Source organism: Macrobrachium nipponense, chromosome 46, assembly GCF_015104395.2.
Source record: "Macrobrachium nipponense isolate FS-2020 chromosome 46, ASM1510439v2, whole genome shotgun sequence".
In the NCBI taxonomy this organism is placed as follows: domain Eukaryota; kingdom Metazoa; phylum Arthropoda; class Malacostraca; order Decapoda; family Palaemonidae; genus Macrobrachium; species Macrobrachium nipponense.
This window is the reverse complement of record NC_061106.1, coordinates 43,783,987-43,803,955: the sequence shown is the minus strand read 5'-3', so window position 1 is coordinate 43,803,955 and position 19,969 is coordinate 43,783,987. Positions and strand designations below refer to the sequence as shown.

At 39.2% G+C, this 19,969-nt stretch overlaps 1 protein-coding gene across 5 annotated transcripts in view; it reads left to right on the top strand.

Annotated features, from left to right (window-relative positions):
* LOC135214992 (uncharacterized) overlaps nt 1-19,969 on the top strand; it is a 294,976-nt gene that overhangs the window by 243,991 nt on the left and 31,016 nt on the right. The gene's annotated exons all lie outside the window — the stretch shown is intronic.

Genomic DNA, 19,969 nt, shown 5'->3' with positions numbered 1-19,969 from the left:
AATAGACAGAAAAGGCAAACAGAAGATAGGAGATTATCTCCCAAGGAAAAGACAGACAGTATATAGAAGATTATCCCCATGAATCAGGGAGATAACGCTTTAGTCCTAAGCTTCTCCCCCCGTAAATACAGACTGTATTTCGACTTCAGCCCATCAACGCCAGTGCTTATATGTTATTCCTGGACGCATTCAGTTCATTTTAAAATTAACTCGACCCTCACGTAATGACTCATTCCGCGCGAGCAGAGGATAATCGCTCCAGGGACCAGAGACCTGTTAAAGGAAGTCCTAAGCATATTTAGACCTGTAATTGAGGCTCCCCATAATGGTCATGGGGTTGGGAACGAGTGATACGACGATGCTATCTTCGGATGACGAGGATAATTGGATGCTCTTGAGTGCTCGTCTCCTTGGTGCTCTTCGTTGATAAGGATCTTGTGACATTGTTGTTCTCTGTTGTGGATCGTAGGACTTCTTGAGTTATTCGTTGATATGGGTCGTACGACGTTCTTTGTTCGTTAATATTCATTTAGGATCGTATGGTCTGGTAGTTCCATTCCGCGGAGGATCGTGTGACCTGGAAGAATTTTGGGCAGGAATAGTAGAGGATATTTGAAATTGTAGATTCAAAGTCAAATTTTTCTTTTAATTCTGCATTGAATGTCTTTCAATCTCTCCTTTATTTCCCGTAAAAATATGATGTGACAACGACACTCCGAAATTATTTTACGTTAAGTTAGCTGGAACAAATTTAATGCCAACGATCATAATTATGGCCGTATTCTCCTGTGATTTATTCAATTTTGCAAGTATGTCCCTATAATTTTCTAATAGTTAAGACATTTATTTTGTATAAAACGTCACTATGCTGTTATATTATTGCTTTATAAGATTCATTTTAAGAAAAGATAAGGCAATAATCGGATATTCTCTCTCTCTCTCTCTCTCTCTCTCTTCTCTCTCTCTCTCTCTCTCTCTCACACACACACACACACACACACAAGTATTCAACCCTCGTCAATCGAGGTTATCACCCAGCGTCATCCAATTACTTTTTGTACATTGTACATCCACAAACTCATTTACAGTAGATAGTCGTCAAACGTGATGAATTCCGAAGGGGGAAACGTGATGAAATGACAGCCATGGCATGACATGACACTGATGATGATGATGATGATTTGGTGGTGGTGAAATACTTCGCGTCATTTTCTGCTGTTTCGGTTTTTCCCACATATACCTGCTGCCTGCTGCCTGCTGCCTTCTCCTTTCGAAGCCACTCGGCCGTGTCTGGCCGTCATCCTCATCAGCATTGTCTGTCTGTCACGTCTGTCTGTCACTGGCATCTGTTGCAATGGTTAGGTAGGGGAGAAATGGCGAAGCGTTTGTTGCTCGTCATGAAAATCACGCTGTTTTTTTTTTTTATCCATAAAACTTCCGTAGCATATGTTTTCTCTTCTATCTGTTATATGTGATTGTCTCTTTTGTTGGCTCTCTGTAAATATTCTGATAGCTATTTGAGGGGTTAGAACTGGACGCAGAAAAGGGAAATGGTTCTTTTTACTTTGTTCCATATTCTACGTATAATATAAATATACTTCATGTTCTCCCCAAGCCTCTCCATACTTGATAATTTCCTAAATACGCGTGCGCCTTTTTCATCTTCGTCTTAATATAATCTCTACTTGATTGGTATATATTATAGCTAGTTTTTTTTTTCCTGTTATCCAGCTTTGGATGTTTGCCATAGCACAGTGATTTTAAAATCTTGAGCGACGTATTTAACCCGTGCAAAGCAAAACAAACATCTCATCGTATGTTTATGTCCGTGGCAATATAGGACGTCAAGTACTCGGAGTGATGCGTTTAATTTCGATTCTGGATGGTCGATTATAATTATCGCCTCTTCCTGCTGAGACTCGCAAGGATTCATGAAGCCGTCTTTCGACGAGTAATGAGGCGAATAATCGTATGAAGCTTGTTCCTCTCTCTCTCTCTCTCTCTCTCTCTCTCTCTCTCTCTCTCTCGTTGAGGAATACTTTTATGAGCCTCCTCATGAAAATACTCAGTTCGTTTATAAAATATGGAAGGATGACATGACCTCGCAGCCATCTTTTAACAATCCAGCGACTCCCCCCACCCCCCGAAGGAATTAGAATATGAAGTAGATCCTTAATTAAATGAATGAACGACGACGACGAGGAAAACCTGAATTTACGATGGCTTCGTTTTCGAGGCGTATCTAAGCAGGGAGTGGCGCATGAAATATTCTGCGCCATGAATTATTTATTAATATTCAGGCTGCTCGTTTCGCGTGCTATCTCGTTAGAGCAATTAGTTCGTTGCTATGCTCGGCCACCCCCCCCCCCCCACCCCCCCCCTCTAATTGACGGATGATGGAAAGGCTCCGGCCCTTCCCTTAATCCCACCCCCCCTTACGTCCTTTTTGCCTGTAATAGAGCGTAATGAAATCTCCTATTCATCGACGATAATGACTGTGAAGGGAAAGATTTGGGAAAAAAAAAAAAAAAAAAATAGCAACTGCTGTTGTTGGGAAATCTCTGCATTATTCATTTTGCTTTTTTATTTTTATTTTTTTCCGATTTTCATTCAGTCATCTGTCTGACTTCGTGGGGGCGTATATGGGACTTTCACCATTTCCCCCTTCGCTTCTTCTCGTTCATTTGTACCTTTGGGTGGAAAGGTACTGGCGCTGGGTTTGACAATTTCTTTGTTTGTCGTTGCACTGTCATTCTGTTTTGCATGCGCTGTAGCTCTTTTTTTTTTCTCTCTCTCTCTCTCTCTCGTGTTCTTGCACTAAATTGATGCAAAAATCCTAGCTTTATTTCGTAATTTACTCTTTTTCTCTTATTAATGGTGCAGTGAGTTTAAGGATGAATTGTTATGGAGGTCATATAATTTTGCCTCATTGAAGAATTGTGCTTATTGTCAGAACGATAGAGCTGAGAAAATGCTGTATCACAAAACATGCAGAAGGTACGATAACAGTATATAATTTATAATTTTCATGATATTCCTCCCTGTATATATGTATATAATATTATAATCAAGCATATGCAGTTGCAACACAGATTTGAACTTACACTTGGATAACTATATAAATGCACTTCATATATGCACTGTTAGTTTATGTGTAGGAGTCGATGAATAGACAAAGGTTAATTAACTTTGATATATTGTACCTTACCCTGGTGAAAGTAATATTGTCTTCGTAAACGAAATACTCCCAGTTTCTAGTTATTCTTCCTTTATGTATGTAATGTATGTATAATTATATTATATAATAATATATATTATATATATAATATATATTATAGATATTATATATTATTAATATTAGTATATGCCTTTGGAATACATTGAAATGAGTTCTAGACATCGAACTACGTATAATACTGTTCCCTTTTATAGCCTGGCTGTGTTGAATTATAGGGTTGGGTATAGGGGGGGTTGACCCACGACCTCAAATGCATCACGTCTTGGAGACTTAATGACGCTTTCAGTTTCGCCAGTCATTTGTTTTCTCCATTCATCCGCGAGACCTTAATGACTGACTAGCCGACCACGGGACTGATAGACGTCGAGTTTTTGGTCTGGGTAACTGTTATTGACACCTGCCCTTATACGGAAAGGCCTTTTATTGGTATAAGAAACTCGGTCATTGTAATTGCTCCTGATTCTCTCTCTCCTCTCTCTCTCTCTCTCTCTCTCTCTCTCTCTCTCTCTCTCCTGCTGTTCTGTTTCGTTTCGTCAATCTTCAATATATTTCAATTAATCTACAAGGATTCCTCGATCAAAATATCGAGGGAAAAAATAAGCATATGCTCATAATCTAAGGAAATTCTAAATGCCTTTCAGGCCAGAATTGGCTTTTGAGTCCTGCACCTATACAGCTTCGAAAGACGATCGAAGGCCGAGGTTGGTCGGTAGCAAGGGATCCAAACCCATGTTTACGTCATGTCCACTTGAGAAAGACGTGTGTTTACGTCATCTATAGCGAGAAAGGATGGATGCTTAAGGGTTCAGATCGCCCCAAGCTCTTTAATAAGAACGGTAATAATGCTCTGGGTTGCCTCAAACACCTCTTATTAGCTGTCCTTTTGGTGGACAGAGAGAGAGAGAGAGAGAGAGAGAGAGAGAGAGAGAATTTAATGTTGCGTATCCTTTTTATTTGATTTATGATTACTTCGTGTTATTCATGGACGTTCTCGTTCATGCAAAACATTTCTGTACTGAATGCTTTTTTTTATCTCTATGCTTGTTAAGCTTCATACCGAGAAAAGGAACCGAATATTTTATTTGGCCATGCTCTCTCTCTCTCTCTCTCTCTCTCTCTCCTGCTCTCATCTCTCTCTCATCTCTCTCTCTCAAGATAGAGGATTTTATTTTATTGTAATTTTGTTCAACCCTGTTTTTGGTCTCGGTTACTCGTAATCTCTCTCCTCTCTCTCTCTCTCTTCTCTCTCTCTCTCTCTCTCTCTCTCTCACGCATTATGTAACATTTTAAGGTCGGTTTATTGAGCATTTCGTTTGTATGTCTATGACGCACATATACTTCCACAATTCCTTCAACCTTCTTTTTGGTAACGGAGATAATAATTTCTCGAACGTGGAAATTTATGGCCAAAGTAGCTCGTATAGATATTCCATTTCCCAAATAACTCTCACATGTTGGGTCATTTGTTCCCATAGAGGTAAAAAAAAAATGACATGCCTCGGCTGATGCCTGCCAGCGAAACGGAGAGGAACTTCACCTGAGGAAAATGAGAAAATAGATTTTAAGGGACAGATTGATGGATGCTGTTACTAATTGAAAAATAATTACTTTTATGTATGTATTTATATATATATATATATTTCGCAGCCATTGCCTGGGCAGGTATCAGTCGCATACCCGCGCGCACACAGGACCACTTAAAGCGCTTTCATGCGATACACGATTCGTTTTAGAGTTTTGTTCAAGAAAGTCAAATGGAAGCATACCTCATACCGTTTTCCCACCGGCCATTCAGTGTAGCCTTAGTGCCTTAGATAGCAAACCCCTTTCCTTTGCTGCTCGGAAATACGAAGGAATGCATCAACTTTGACGACCTAAATTTCCGGTCCGTCAGGTAGCTCCTGATTTGTGGGAGAATGCCGAGTCATAATGCGTTGGAAAGAAGTATGTCGTAGATGCTTGTACATCAACTTTTGTCATTTCTGGTGTTCTTTACACCGTCCTGAATTTTTTTATTATTATTATTATCTTTTTAAATTTTCCCTTTATTTAACAGGATAATGCTTTGGAAAGAAGTATCTCGCAGATGCTTGTGCGCCAACTTTTGTCATTTCTATTGTTCTTTCACCGTCCTGAATTTTTTTTTTCTAATTTTCTCTTTATTTAAGTAACAGTTTATGCTTTGCATATTTTGTACTACTTTTATATCAATACCTGAACGACTCTATTCTTAATTTATACGAGGGTCAGGTTTTATAAATAATTTTCCTCTTATTACGAGCCAGATAGCAAGCATACATTCATTTGAAATACAAGAGAAGGAAAGTTAGCAGTTTCTAGCAAACCGGTCAAGTAAACCTCTTTGATGCTGAGGGCTCCGGCACCATCTATATTATTAGTATCTTATCGTGAATCTTACTTCCTGGGATATTATCCTAAAGACACTGCGTTCGAAGAACCTGAAATTGAGAAGGCAGTGAAAATATGAGTACTTATGTTTGCTTAATTCAATGTACTGTTTTCTTTACGTATATCCAAAGTTCCTCGCTGGACGATTGGTTTTCGCGCTCGGCTGCCAATCCGGTGGTCCGAAGTTCGAATCCCGGCTCGGCCAACGCGGAACCAGAGGAATTTATTTCTGGTGATAGAAATTCATTTCTCGATATAGCGTGGTTCGGATCCCACAATAAGCTGTAGGTCCCGTTGCTAGGTGACCAATTGGTTCCTAGCCACGTAAAAATATCTCATCCTTCGGGCCAGCCCTAGGAGAGCTGTTAATCAACTCAGTGGTCTGGTAAAACTAAGATACACTTAACTATTACATATCCAAGATGCAAAACAAGATCCCAGCGGAGCATCTGCCCTGTGTTTTATAGCGACTGGGGCAAGAAATTGGGTCTAGAGGAAGGCGTGGTCTCTGGAACAAACAGCATGGCCCATGATGTACGGGCCCCGTGGAGCCTTCAGAGCTTAATGGGTTTCTTAATGGCGAAACCGAACCCCTCGGGCTTCTTCTTCTTCTTCTTCTCCCTCTTCTTCTTCTTCTTCTTCTCCCTCTTCCTCTTCTTCTTCTCCCTCTTCTTCTTCTTCTTCTCCCACTTCTTCTTCTTCTTCTTGTAGAATTCTTTCCAGGGGAACGCGTGATCGGAACACTTTTGTTTTATACAGTACCACTGGACGCTTCTCTCTCTCTCTCTCTCTCTCTCTCTCTCTCTCTCTCTCTCTCTCTCTCTCTCTCTCTCACAGAGTATTCCGTTCCTCTGTACTTTTTACATTTAAGAATGTTAAAGTTGTAGGGTTTTTTTGATGTTCGTACTCGTGGCAGACGTGAGGTTGTAAGTTTTTTTTTTTTTCTATCTCATGTTCCTTTTAGTTTTTTTATTTGGTTAAATGATTAGAGGCTGTGTTCTGGTTCATTATATCAGGATGTCCACTTGGATCTCAAAGAATGGGCCCAATTTTTTCTCTAATTTTTGTTCATTCTCTTTTGTCCCCCCCCCCATTTTTTCCCCCCCCCCCCTTTTTTTTTTTTTTTTTTTTTTTTTTTTATGAACATCTCATTCGTGAGATTGAGAAACCTTAATACGAACTCAACTTCATCCAGACGGCCATTCTGCTTAATGAAGTTTGTTGAAAGGGCGTCTCCTTCCGAGGTATTATTATTAATATTATTATTATCATCATCAAGCGCTTCAATTTTTAGACCGTTATAGCATTAGATATACGTATATGTAATATGATTTTTACCTGATTACCTGATTTCTAATTTTCTATACAGATACACACATCATATATATTATGATATAAGTATATATATATATATAAATATATATATATATATATATATATATATATACACATACACACACATACGCATATATATTATAAAGTATTAAGTATATATATATATATATATATATATATATATATATATAGAGAGAGAGAGAGAGATAGAGAGAGAGAGTAGAGAGAGAGAGAGAGACAGAGATTGTTTGTTCGTAAGTCAACTGGTATGTTGTTGATTAATTGTGACATATTCAGTGAAAATGTCATTTCATTTTGTATCATATGTCTGTTAAAGAAAAAAAAAGAAAAGACTTGTCGAATAGCAAACGTGAGGGGGAAAAGGTCGAACAGTGTTTCGTAGCAATCAGTGTAGCTACCTGGTCTAATAGGAAGGGGACATTCATTGAAACACTTTTTATGAGTGTACTAAAAGGGGAAAAAATGGACAGCAGGTCAGAATTGAGTTTCATCTCTTGGACAGTGTGAGTTATTTTATTTTTATTAACTTGAATTGTTTCCCCATTTCCACCGGTTCATTTCAAAGGACAGAACGAGTTTTTTTTTTTTTGTGTGTGTATTAATTTATGCATTTACTTTCTTGAGAATGTAAAATTATAAATTTACTATTTCGGTCATTTAATTTTTTATTTGTTTTTTTTATTGACTTGAATATTTTCCCCATTTCCACCGGTTCATTTCAAAGGACAGAAACTATTTTTTTTCCTTTTGTGGATTAATTTATGCATTTACTCTCCTGAGAATGTAAAATTATAAATTTCTCATCTCTATAGTATTGATTTTTTTATATGTGATTTTCCTTTGATTCGCGTCGTTTCTATACGAGTTAGAATCATTCTTTTGTTACATCACGTATTTCCGCATTCAGTTGAAAATTTATTTACAAATTCTATGTGTCCTGACCACCTGGATGATTAACTTCATCTACGGCAGACCTTGATTGCATTAACGTTGATGACTCTGTCCTGCAGATGTTCGCAGTAGTATTGACTGAGACAGCTGGCCAGGTGATTTACTCCAGGGAAAGAAATGTCTGTTATATGACTCACAGTTGCCCGATGCATTAAAAGCTGAGTCATCCTACCTTTGTCATTCAGGACAAGCAGAATGATTTTCAATGGTAAATTAAAAAAAAGGGACATGCAGTAACTCATTACATACTTACGCAACTACGCAATGTTCCACAAATCAGGACGTCTCCTTGTTGGCTGTGGAGTATTGTAAGTATGTTGCTATTTCCGTCCAAATACTTTTTATGAGTGTACTGGAAGGGAGAAAAACTGATGGTATTGTTTCTGGTTATCCGTGAGTTGCAGTATAATACAGTTGCTTGAGCGCGGGCCTGTTTATCTACAGCTGCTGGGTAGATAATATGGGGTGTGTTAGGCAGCGGGAATAGATTCGTGCAATCTTTTTCAATTCATTCCCATATTTCATAGACTACCGAGTAGGAGACGAATGTTGCCGACTGACTAATAATAATCAGCGAACATGGCTGTGTAGTTCTTATCTCCTATAGGTATCTCTTGCGCGGAGGGGGTCCACATATGCGCACTGGTATTTACTAATTGGTGACTCATCTGGTTGTTGCTGCCATACGCACGGTTCTCAATTTTACAGAAAACGACTCGTAACATTTACCATTGAATTGTCAGTGTTATGTAAAGTGAAAATTTGTGGACGACGGGATCGGCTCAACTAACTGATTCTTTATCTCTCTCATAAATGAAATTTAATTTATATGAAACTCAGTACAGTATTTGTAACATAAAAATATAAAGTTTTTTTTGAGTGGGCGCATCTCGTACCCACGTGGGAGATGATCAGCCCAACCTGGGCGTCGTTGCTGACGGAAAACAGCTGCTCCAGTTCGTCCTTGGTTCGTTTCCCTTTGTCTGAGGGCATCATGCAGCATCCCTCGTGTCACCCAATCCTTTGATGGGCCTGTGGCCTGCAGGTGCGGTTAAAGAGATTACGTACATCTGCGCCAAGATGTTCATCTTGAGAGTTTCCGAGACGCATTCATCTGCCTGCCCTCCTTTTTAGATAGAAGGGTGTGGATCATTCTATAAATGTGAAAGGGGGCGGGGAAGGGGATTATGTTCCTCTTTCAAGACATCTGTTTTTAGATCCAAGTGTGCTACTTAAGACGTCGTCAATAAGTCTCTCTGTTTACGTACTTAATTCTAGATCCAAGTCATGGGCGTGATTTGATGGTCTCGCTCTTGCGTGTTACGTGATATATTCTACTTTTTTCTCAATGTATTTTTATTACACTGTCGTTTATATCCCAGCGGGTGTGACTTCACCATTTGGGATCGTAAGAATACACGTATAATTCGTGTGCGTATATTTATTATACAAGAGATTTTTATATGTGATGTACATGTATTGTCAGTTTCGATGTTACGTAGCTTTCACTTTGTTGTGCTTAGACGAAAGTAAACAATGAAAGTAAAATTGAAATCTACGGATTTTTTTTTCTCTCTCTCTCTCTCTCTCCTCTCTCTCTCCCCTCTCTCTCATATATATAATTATATTATTTGATTTCATATATTGCTAATAATGATATATGAAATCATATATTATAATATGATATGCTATAACCAGCTAGATTTACCTACTGTACAATTCAGTTAACCCTGTTTTGAAGTGTCTGTGTGGAGAAATCTCAAAATTCCTCTGAGATATGACGGCTCTTATAGGCCTACATTCCGAGGGGTGTTTTTTAATTGCTCATCAGTCAGTGGTATTGGGGATCCTCACACTTTTGTGTGGCACGATAGGAAGTATAATAGGCCTAGAGGCCTAAATTTCCCGCCGCAAATAAGTTGGGGAATACGTCTTGTTATAGGCTGTGAGAAATGAAAAAAATGGAAGATATACCATACTATATGATATATATATATATATATATATATATATATATGATATATATATATATATATATATATTATATAAAATGTATTAAGTACCTGCGAGTTTGCATGAGACAGAGAGAGAGAGAGAGAGAGAGAGAGAGAGAGAGAGAGAGAGAGAGAGGCTTCTGTTATTCGCCGTGTCGTGTTCAATTTGCTACTGTGAACTTTCTCAAATTTCCTTCCTTGAGTCGCTCGGAAACCAGCCAGCGCTTACCAGCAGCACTCAAAGCCCTAAGCCCGAAGCCTGTCTGTCGTCTGTGCCCCAGCCCCCATTCCAGTTCGATGGCTGTATTGTTGTGAGAGTCGGAGGAGGGACTTTCTTTTCTTTCCTCAACAGCTTTTCTTGAAAAGAAGGAAAATAATGCCCCCACGAACTTCAGAAAGGAAGTCGAGTATTTTTTTTTTCTCTCTCTCTCTCTCCTTCTTCAGTGATTTTTATTTTTTCTTTTGTATTTTTTCATGATTACAATTTTTATGGGTCTTATTGGGCTCGTTCACCTTCATCTTTGGTTATGTCGCGTTTGTTTCATCTTTGTCGTGAATGCTCTACCCTCGAGCTTCGCGATTTACTGAGAAATTTGCAAATATCATGAACTCGTTATTATTTTCAGTAGTAATTGTATTAGTAGTAGTAGTTAGTAGGAAGAGAAGTAGGAAGTAAGTAAGAAGTAAGTAAGTAATGTAGTAGAAGAAGAAGAAGAAGAAGAAGAGTAGTAGTAATAGTAGTAGTATAATTCTGATAATAATGAAAAATACAATAATGTTTAATTCAGCTCCCTCGTAACACTGACAGACGGATGTTGTGATGTTTTACTTACGGATTGCGAGATATTTACACACATCGCAATTCAGCAAACGTCGAATCCTAACTGTAGCAGTTACGTCTATGCAAATGATGGTTGCTCATTGAAATTGAACGTTTAGTACTTGTTATGCCATTTTGTTAGTGTGTTCTGTCGCCTCCCTCCCTCCCTCCCCATCGTACTCTCCAGATACCCTCTTTATCCCTAGCTGTACCCAAAGTCTGAAGATCTTGGCTTTACCCACGGACTTACCCTGGTCTTACCCATCCTATAGGAGCCTGTCTCGTAACCTCGTGAGTCCTGACTCCAGCAGCCGAAGAGGTTTTCCCAAGAAGGTTCCTCCTTCGAGATATCCTGACCCACTGCTGCTGCTGTTCATCCAGCGCTCGTTAAGGGGGGCGGGGGAGGGAGGGAGGTTCATGGAAGACCAAATCATGCGTGAAATTGAGGCTACGTCCGCCAAGTCTGCCCTTTTAGAAAATCTCGCCCCCTTCACACTTTCCCCGCCTTCCGGTGTTGACCTTTTCCCCCCCAAACCCTTTCTTTCAGAAGGTCCATTCCGGTGAACTCAAAATCTTTTGGCGGTTTCGTGATATGGAACACACAAGGAGAAAGGCTTTAGAGCCAGTCAGAAGGGAAGGGTGCTTGTGAAACGAGAGGCGTTTGAGATATCGGAAGTTGTTGGCTGGACTTTTTTGCTTTTCAATATTTCGCAGAGAGAGAGAGAGAGAGAGAGAGAGAGAGAGAGAGAGAGAGAGAGAGAGAGAGAGAGAGAGAGAAACGTGACGTTTGCGTTATCTCACTTCCTGTTGAAAACAAGCTAATGGTGGTCAGATGAAGGAATAGGTTTTTTTCTTTCTTTTTGCATATATTAAAGGGCCATTATTCGCAACCAAATTACAGGTGCTATATGTAAGGATGATTTTTCTGTATTTTGAGAAATTGTTCCGTATTTGATTAAAATTTAGGATGTATATACTAAGTGTTTCTTCTTTTTGCTTCGTTAGTCGGGTTAAGTGTTTTCTATAACTAATTTGTGCAAAGTATTTTCAGTAAAATGTTATAAGTTTAGACTGGCTCTGTGTATTATGTATATATATATATATATATATATATATATATATATATAGATAGAGAGAGAGAGAGGCGAGAGGAGGAGAGAGAGAGACGAGAGGGAGAGGGAGGAGAGAGAGAGAGAGAGAGATATTACCTCATGTCGCATGCATGCATAACTCCAGAAACGTGCATGCAAGCGATCCGGAAAAGGTTTGCTTTTGATGGGTGAGTTTTATAACGAAGGAGGGAGGCTGCTCACGCTTCATAACAACCCTCACGAACACAACAAGGTTATAGCCATTTGAGGAGGTGGAGGAGAAGGAGGAAGAAGAACAGGACGTAACTGCGGACTGACTTAGTAGAGGAAATGCCTTCCGCCCGTTTCCGCCATGGGAGAGCACAGCTATTCGTGTCGTGTCGGGAGAGGGTGAGAGAGGAAAGGGTTAATTTGCAAAAAAATAAAATAAAATAAAATAAATTAAGGCGTCTGAAGATTTCTTGTTGGATGCCCTAGGATCTTCATTTTTTCTTATTAATAGTATGCATTCATGTGGTATATTTTACCTTTTATATGGGGCTAATATTTACCTTTTACATGGGGGCCAACACGGACCTCTTTAACAACGATTTCCTGTCACTCTTGGATATACGCTTATACTACTGTAATCAGGGATTCGTATAAACTATTTAGACACCTGTTGTGACTTTGTTTGTTTGTCACTTGTTTGTGCTGTATGTTTACACAAATTCGCTGAGAACTGACGCTACGAAAAAATTTACCGAGAAAGAGGGTATGGTTGTTGTCTCTCTCTCTCTCTCTCTCTCTCTCTCTCTCTCTCTCTCTCTCTCTCTCTCTCTCGCAAATGGGAAATAAAAGACTCGTGTTTCTCTAACTTGGTTGTACATGACATAATCATAAATGTCTACCTTAAGCATATATTTACATATTTAATATCATCACAGTACGAAGTCCTCTAAGCTGGTGGTACTACTGTCCCACCCTGAGTAGGTGATAGCAACTGTGTCGAATTACAGCCAGATGATCATGGTACCCGCAGGTAGAATAGACGAACTCCTGGTCGATCACCTCACGTGTATTGCAACTACGCCTAATCATTCAGTCATATCGGAAATTATGTCAGTCTTACCATGCAAGCATCGTTGTCGAATTAATGTTCGTCTGACATCGGAAATTATGGGCCTTGCTTTCACCCTTTTTTATTTATTTTTTTTTTACCCCTCCAGATTATTATTTATACCTTTGCGTTTTTGTACGCTTACCAGCTTTCTTTTCGATATGGGATGAAGATGGCTGGATGTGTGATCTTTGATCTTTATGGGCCAAATCCCATTCAGTACCTAGAAATGGTATACATTTTACTTGCATCCCTTTACCTTTCCTCAAGTTAAGTTCTTATACCATTCCTCGAGTTCGTATCTTCAAGTTCTTATACCCTTCCTCGAGGTCTTACACTTGTACAGTATCTCATAGAGAGTATGTGCCTCCTCTCCCCGATGCAATAGATATAGGCAACTCGAGCCAAGTCTCATCCCATTCATTGACTACGTTTGGAACTTCAGAGTGAAGTTATAGTTCCATCACGTTTTCCGTTAGTTCCGTGCTTCCTGGAAGTTTGCTTTGCACGCCGCTTATATAGAACGACCTGTGATCCTATACTGTTTTAGGAAAGCGTTGTGGCATTGCTTCCTCATATAGGATTATTCCTCCGCTTGTCAGCACACAAACAAATTATATATTTTTATAGTTTCAAATGTCAAGTCGCTCCTACAAATTGATGCTGAGAGAGAGAGAGAGAGAGAGATTGGAGGGGGAGAGGAGAGAGAGAGAGAGAGAGAGAGAGAGAGAGCTCACATAAAAATCTGATAAAACATATTAATATGCCATATAACTGTGGCAAAGTTTGAAAACGGCGCGCAACCGTGCGGATTTTTTTCCTTCCCATTTTTATTTCTTTTGTGTTTTGCCAAAACTTGGCGAGGAGACTGACTGACTGGCCATCCTGAATAGGAGGACGGGAGGGAGTCACGTCGTGCGTAAAGCGGGGGATGAAGATCCTTCGTTAAGGAAGGAAGGAAGGGTCCTGAGAAAAAGTATTTTTCTTTTCTGCGAGGACAATACGGGCGCGGGAGGCGAACGAATGGGAGGATAATGGACGAAGGAAAGAAAAAAAAAATCGTCTGGGAGAACACCTGTCCTTCATGAATGGGATTGCTCTCTCTCTCTCTCTCTCTCTCTCTCACGTCGGATCTTCAACCTCTTCCTCTCTTCTCCTCTCCTTCGCCTCCATCATTCCACTTCACTCCTCTCCGTCTCAATCCTTTCCCTCCTCTCTCTTCGTTCTTAAGACGTACTGATTTCGTATTACAGAGACTACAGGACTTAAACTTATGGACCAGTTTTTCGATCGACTGATTGATGGCATTACCTCATGATATTATTGTTGTTGGACATTATTATTATTATTATTATTATTATTATTATTATTATTATTATTATTATTATTATTATTATTATTTATTATTATTATTTAGTACAGTTTTCCGTGTCGAAAATGATGATAATGGTTGTAGGTCCACTATAATAGAGCATGTGAGTATATAATCTCTAATAGATGTTAATATCCATTAAAGACCATATACTCACATGCTCTATTATTGTGGACCTACAACCATTATTATTATTATTATTATTATTATTATTATTATTATTTATTATTTTATTATTATTATTATTATTATTATATTGCCTTAAACCAATGCCAGCAAATACTCAAGTGAAAGACCTGACGGGCCTGGATTCAAATCTTGCCGCTTATGTATTCTTGTTTTCACCTCTTCACGGATGGTTTGGCCAGGTGGGTCCTGGCCTGCCCTGGTCTGGTGTAATAAGGGCCTTTGGTCATGATCCTTAGTTATGGCGACGTAAACCTGTTTATGAGGGTAACGTGACCCTTAATTGTTATATAATACTTTTAATTGCGGAGACTCGTATACGTTTGTTAGATGAAAGTGTTTTTTACAGGAATAATTCTTGTTTGAAATTTTCATTTGCAGGAACAACTCTTGTTTGCATCAGTGCAAAGATAAAGATATAGATATTAATTACGTTTATAGTGATTAGTGACGTGGTAATTCGTTTCTACAGAATGTCTCTGGCGTTGTTTTGGATAGGTTATGCTGGCTGGCCTTATGCCAGCACGAACTGCAGCTCAGCTCATTTGGGCAAAGGGGGACCACAGATAGTGGGTATGTATTAGCCCCTCTGAGGCATTAAGGCCCCGGGGGAGGCATTGCCCACCAGCAGATGGTCGGTCTACTGCGAAAACCCATCTACAAAGTCTACCTGGCTTCGAAATTCGAGGTGAAGTGAGCATAGCTTGGGATCTTGTCCGTTCTGCTGATTGTATTCCATTATAAATCTCCCTCTGGGTATTTCTCTTAAGCTTACTTGCCCTTATGGTGTCAGATTTGTATTCGGATCCTTTGCCTATGCTCATGATTGTTTCTGAATAAAATTTCAACTTTTTGAATAAGTAAGTTAGTTGGTAGTAGAAAGTAACGTTCACACAATAATAGATAAAATAATATTACAAAGCCAAAATTTATTTCAAGTGAATACTACTTTTATCGGCATTTAATTACGTTGAAAATGACCTTACTTTGGGGGTGCACTGTCTCGGGTTTATGCGACTTGGCTGCTTACTATGGCATGCAGAAATGCCTGGTCACTTTCATAGCGATTATTGTCACCCTGAATTCTTGATTCCAGTGAATACGACATAACCCGATTATTTTTCAGTAAGATGTTAGTTATGTTTCTTGTAGTGTGTGTGTGTGTTTATTTTATTTATTTATTTTTTTGCGCTATTTCATGGTTTCGTATTAAGTGGTTTAATTTGATCTCAGACTCTTCACTATACTTCTTGCTTGTTATTGAAGACGAACCTTAAACATGTGATAGTATTACCTTTTTGAGCGGTGCATCCTAAACCCCTGATTTCGCTGCGTCAAACACTCGCACTTCATCATTTCTATATTTTTCTAACGTTTTGTTATTCCTGGATTTGTACTGTACAATAAACGCCAGTCCATGGGGAATATTGTATGGGGGTGTGCTGTCGTTATCCCATTTAATTTATCTACTGTGGTCCATTGCACTGGTGAGGTCATCACGCTGTTCTTTGAAAGCCCGAAACCTGGTTCATCTCTATCATAATGTTTCCAAAAGTCAGTAACTTATCAAGCTTTCGAAAAAACGCAACACTTCCCTTGCCACTGAATGTTCTTAAGGTTGCAAAGTTGATTCACTTGGAAGTTTTTATCGTGAATCAAATTATTATGAAGTAAGAAAGATCAGTCTCCACTATTTGGAGACTGACGGGCTTTTAGTGAGTGTTAGCACTTATCAGTTAAAGTCCGCACTCGACTTGCACTGAGTAGACAGTAGACAGAAGCGTCATGGCGTCATTCGACGATTTTTCTCGGAATTTAAAATTAATCACAACGCTTAGATTTTTGACAAGAGCGGGATGTTTCTGTTTGTATTATCGTGTCATTTATCGAACTTTCTGCGTTTTAGAAAACTTTCTTTCACTTAGTTATGCTTGACGAAAGTCCTCTTTCCCACGTTTCCTTGAAAGTGTGTATATGTCTATTCTGTCATTGTGTGTATCAGTAAATGTTTTAGCCGCGGTCTAAGAAATACAACCTACAGTCAGCTCTCCCGAGTGCTGCCCTGAGGCTGGATCCCCACGGAGCCCTCCGGTCTGTGACGTTTAGTTGTGATAATCATTGCCGAGGGGCACGTGGCAGGGAATGACCTTCATCCTCGTCGACCCTTGTGCTCCCCCCACCCCCAACGCCACACACTCCCCTTCCCCGTGTAGTACCTCGCATACACGAGAATTCTGCCTCTGTTCTTGCCTTACTACCTACCCTACCCCCACTTCTACATCTATCTCCCTCTCTTATGTCATTCATATATATTTTTGGTAAGTTGATTTGGGCATTTTCCATTTGAGCTTGTTTGAGTGTCTATATATATATATATATATATATATATATATATATATAATATATATATATATATATACCTTTAAGACCTGCTCCCTTACTTTTTCAGAATGTTAGTCATCATAGATGAGGCATTCTTTGAAATGAAATAAACCGATTTCAAATAACAACATACTTTAAAAAAAGAAAGAAAAAAAAAAGACAAATCCAGTTACCCAAGGACCTCTCCCCTTACTGATTCGGAACTTTCCTTTCGAGAAAGCTGTAGTAGCGAGGCATTAACTAACTTTTAGGCTTGCTGGGTCCCGTTACTTTATTGTGCTAAGAAGAAGTCGAGTTGGCTGCATTCCAGGAGAACAAGCGCGCTCGCACACACACACACACACACGGAAGCAGCAGAAGAAAGAACAGGTTAGGAAAACAACTTCAACAGTAATCACTGTGATTATGAATGCAGTGCAATACCACCTCATTTGTATCACTCTTCCGTTAAAAACTAATCACAGAAAGAAGTCATGACTAAAAGGAGGAGCGGCGCAAGAAGAAGGGGAGGAACTTGTTTTGACCAACACCTTGTTAGCGGCGTCTACATTACCTCACGATTGTTTGTGTAGACACTGCAGCCTTTTGTGAGCCTGAGAACCGACTGCAGTTACCTCATACACATGAGCAATCTGCACTTGGCTGTCTGCACAGCTGGTCGTCGCTGGTGGCCGTTTAGCGCACCAGCTGACAACCTGTGTTCTGCCAGTAACGAGCCGAAACGGTAAATCATGCATTAAAAAAAAGAAGAGAGAGAGAGAGAGAGAGGAGAGAGTGACGAGAGAGAGGGGAGGGGAGAGAGATAGGAGAGGAGGAGAAGAGGGGATGGTAAAAATGTTCCCTTACAACAGAATCCCATCTAATATAAGGAGCCCATAAAAACGCTAAAAATATGGAAAGTAAGTACTATATTTCAGAGACTGCTCTCTCTCTCTCTCTCTCTCTCTCTCTCTCTCTCTCTCTCTCTCTTCAGGTAGGTAATGAATGAGAAAAATCACAGAAAAGGCTGTATTTATACCAAGAGATATCCATCCACAGGTAAAGCCGTTTGACTAGGTCACCCCCTACTGATAATTCCTCTTTAATCTTCTTAAGCATTGGCTGAAGGAAGATTTAATCTATAATATCTGAATCCCAGACGCCCTTTGAGATGTTCATCACGTACTTTGTTTAGTCAAGGCACCTCTATGTATATATGGATTATTTTATCATTATTATAAGATATTTTAGCAATAACGCACAATTGTATCGTATGCATCTCGATATGTTGAAGACATAACCAGAGGTTCCCTGTTTTATGAATTGCCTCTTTAACTTCTTATAGAAGGACTCTCTCTGTTTCTCTCTCATACTATATATATATATATATATATATATATATATTATATATATAGTATATATATATATATATATATATACTCTATATATATATATATTATATATATATATATATATATATATATATATATGCCATATTTGAACTTCATCATTCATGAAATCATGAACACATACTCCTGTATATATTATTATTATTATTATTATTTGAATAAATTAAAGGTCTGGCGTTTATTGGCGTGCGCCGTTTAACTGGCATTGAAATGAATTTAGTCCCGTAATGAAAGGAGCACCAAACTGTCGGGTTTTGGAAAGCGAGCAATTATTACTATTCGCCCTCTCCCGCGATTTCATGTCTTCTCCCTTTGTTGTCCACCGCAAAAGACGCACTTGCATGTATGTGTTCGTGTGTCTGTGTGTATAGACAAGTATTCTTACAACCCAAAGAGTAATAAATGGACAAGAGACGTTTCACTTTCTTTCTCTTTCCCGATTGTGGTTTTTTTTTTCCAAGCCGCTTTTCATTCCTTGATGGTGGGAAGAAAAGAAAAGTGTCCCGAGGGCTAGCTTTTGGTTTGGTTTGACAGTGGTGAGAGAAAAAAAAAAAAGCTGACGTTTTAGCTCATTTTCTGAGTTTTGCTGTGTGTATGTAATGTGACTGCATGTTAGTATTCTTTATTTATTTATTTATTTATTTTTTTGCTGGGCATCATATCAATCGGAAATAGAAAATATTTTGTTTTTCGTTTCATACCATCGAGTGATATACCGGGTTCTGTCCTTTAAAATTTGGCAACTGTACCTCAGCGGAACATTAAACGTTTTTCTCTCTCTCTCTCCTCTGTTTAATCAAAACTTATATCATGATGATATTGAAATCTTAGTTTAGGTTTTAGTGTCCTCCACTATTTTGGCGAAATACGAAGCTGTATCCATCCAATAAGTGTAGATTATTGTTAGTACACACACACACACACACACACACACACACACACACACACACACACACACACTAAAGTCTCATATGCTTCTAGTTACAGCACAAGAGTTTCGGGAGTAACTCATTCATTTGTGTAACAGTTACATGACTCTTCAGGTCTGTTTACTGCCATCCAAGGATGAAAGGTTGTAGGGGTTTTGAGTTTCGTAAGTTAACCCTGTGACTGTGTGACAGCATCCTCGGCCTAGTCTGGCCTCCTCCTCCTCCTCCTCCTCCTCCTCCTTGTCCGTCTTGACAGGCTTCTCGGCTTCATTAGTAGTCAAGAAGGTTGGTTACGTGATGAGGATTAACCTTCTCCATACAATCGTAATAACGTTACGGGGCTTTGTCAGGGTCAAGACTGGGACAAAATATTTTAGTGAGTTGTTGCTAAATCTCTGAAGAATTTAAAAAAAAAGTTAACCAGTTACGAGAGTGAATCCATAGAATCGCTTTTATGGTCTTTTGTTTTCTAATTCATTCTTTGATTTGCAAAGTACTGCAATAATCTAGGATATTGTCGGTTGAGAGTCTCGTCCAGTGAACTGTTGTCATCGCTTTGCCGTCATAACAGGAGGCATGGTCGGGTACCTCCCCTTGGGGGCAAATCCACGCCCCTCCAGGGCATGGCTGCCACACGCTAACCCCACCCCCTTCCCTCAAAAGAAAAAAAGAATCAATCTTTAGTTGCGATTCAGGCCCTCAATTTATCTTTGTTGGGAGTCAAGCTTGTCTGTACACAGAGCGAAAAACAAAT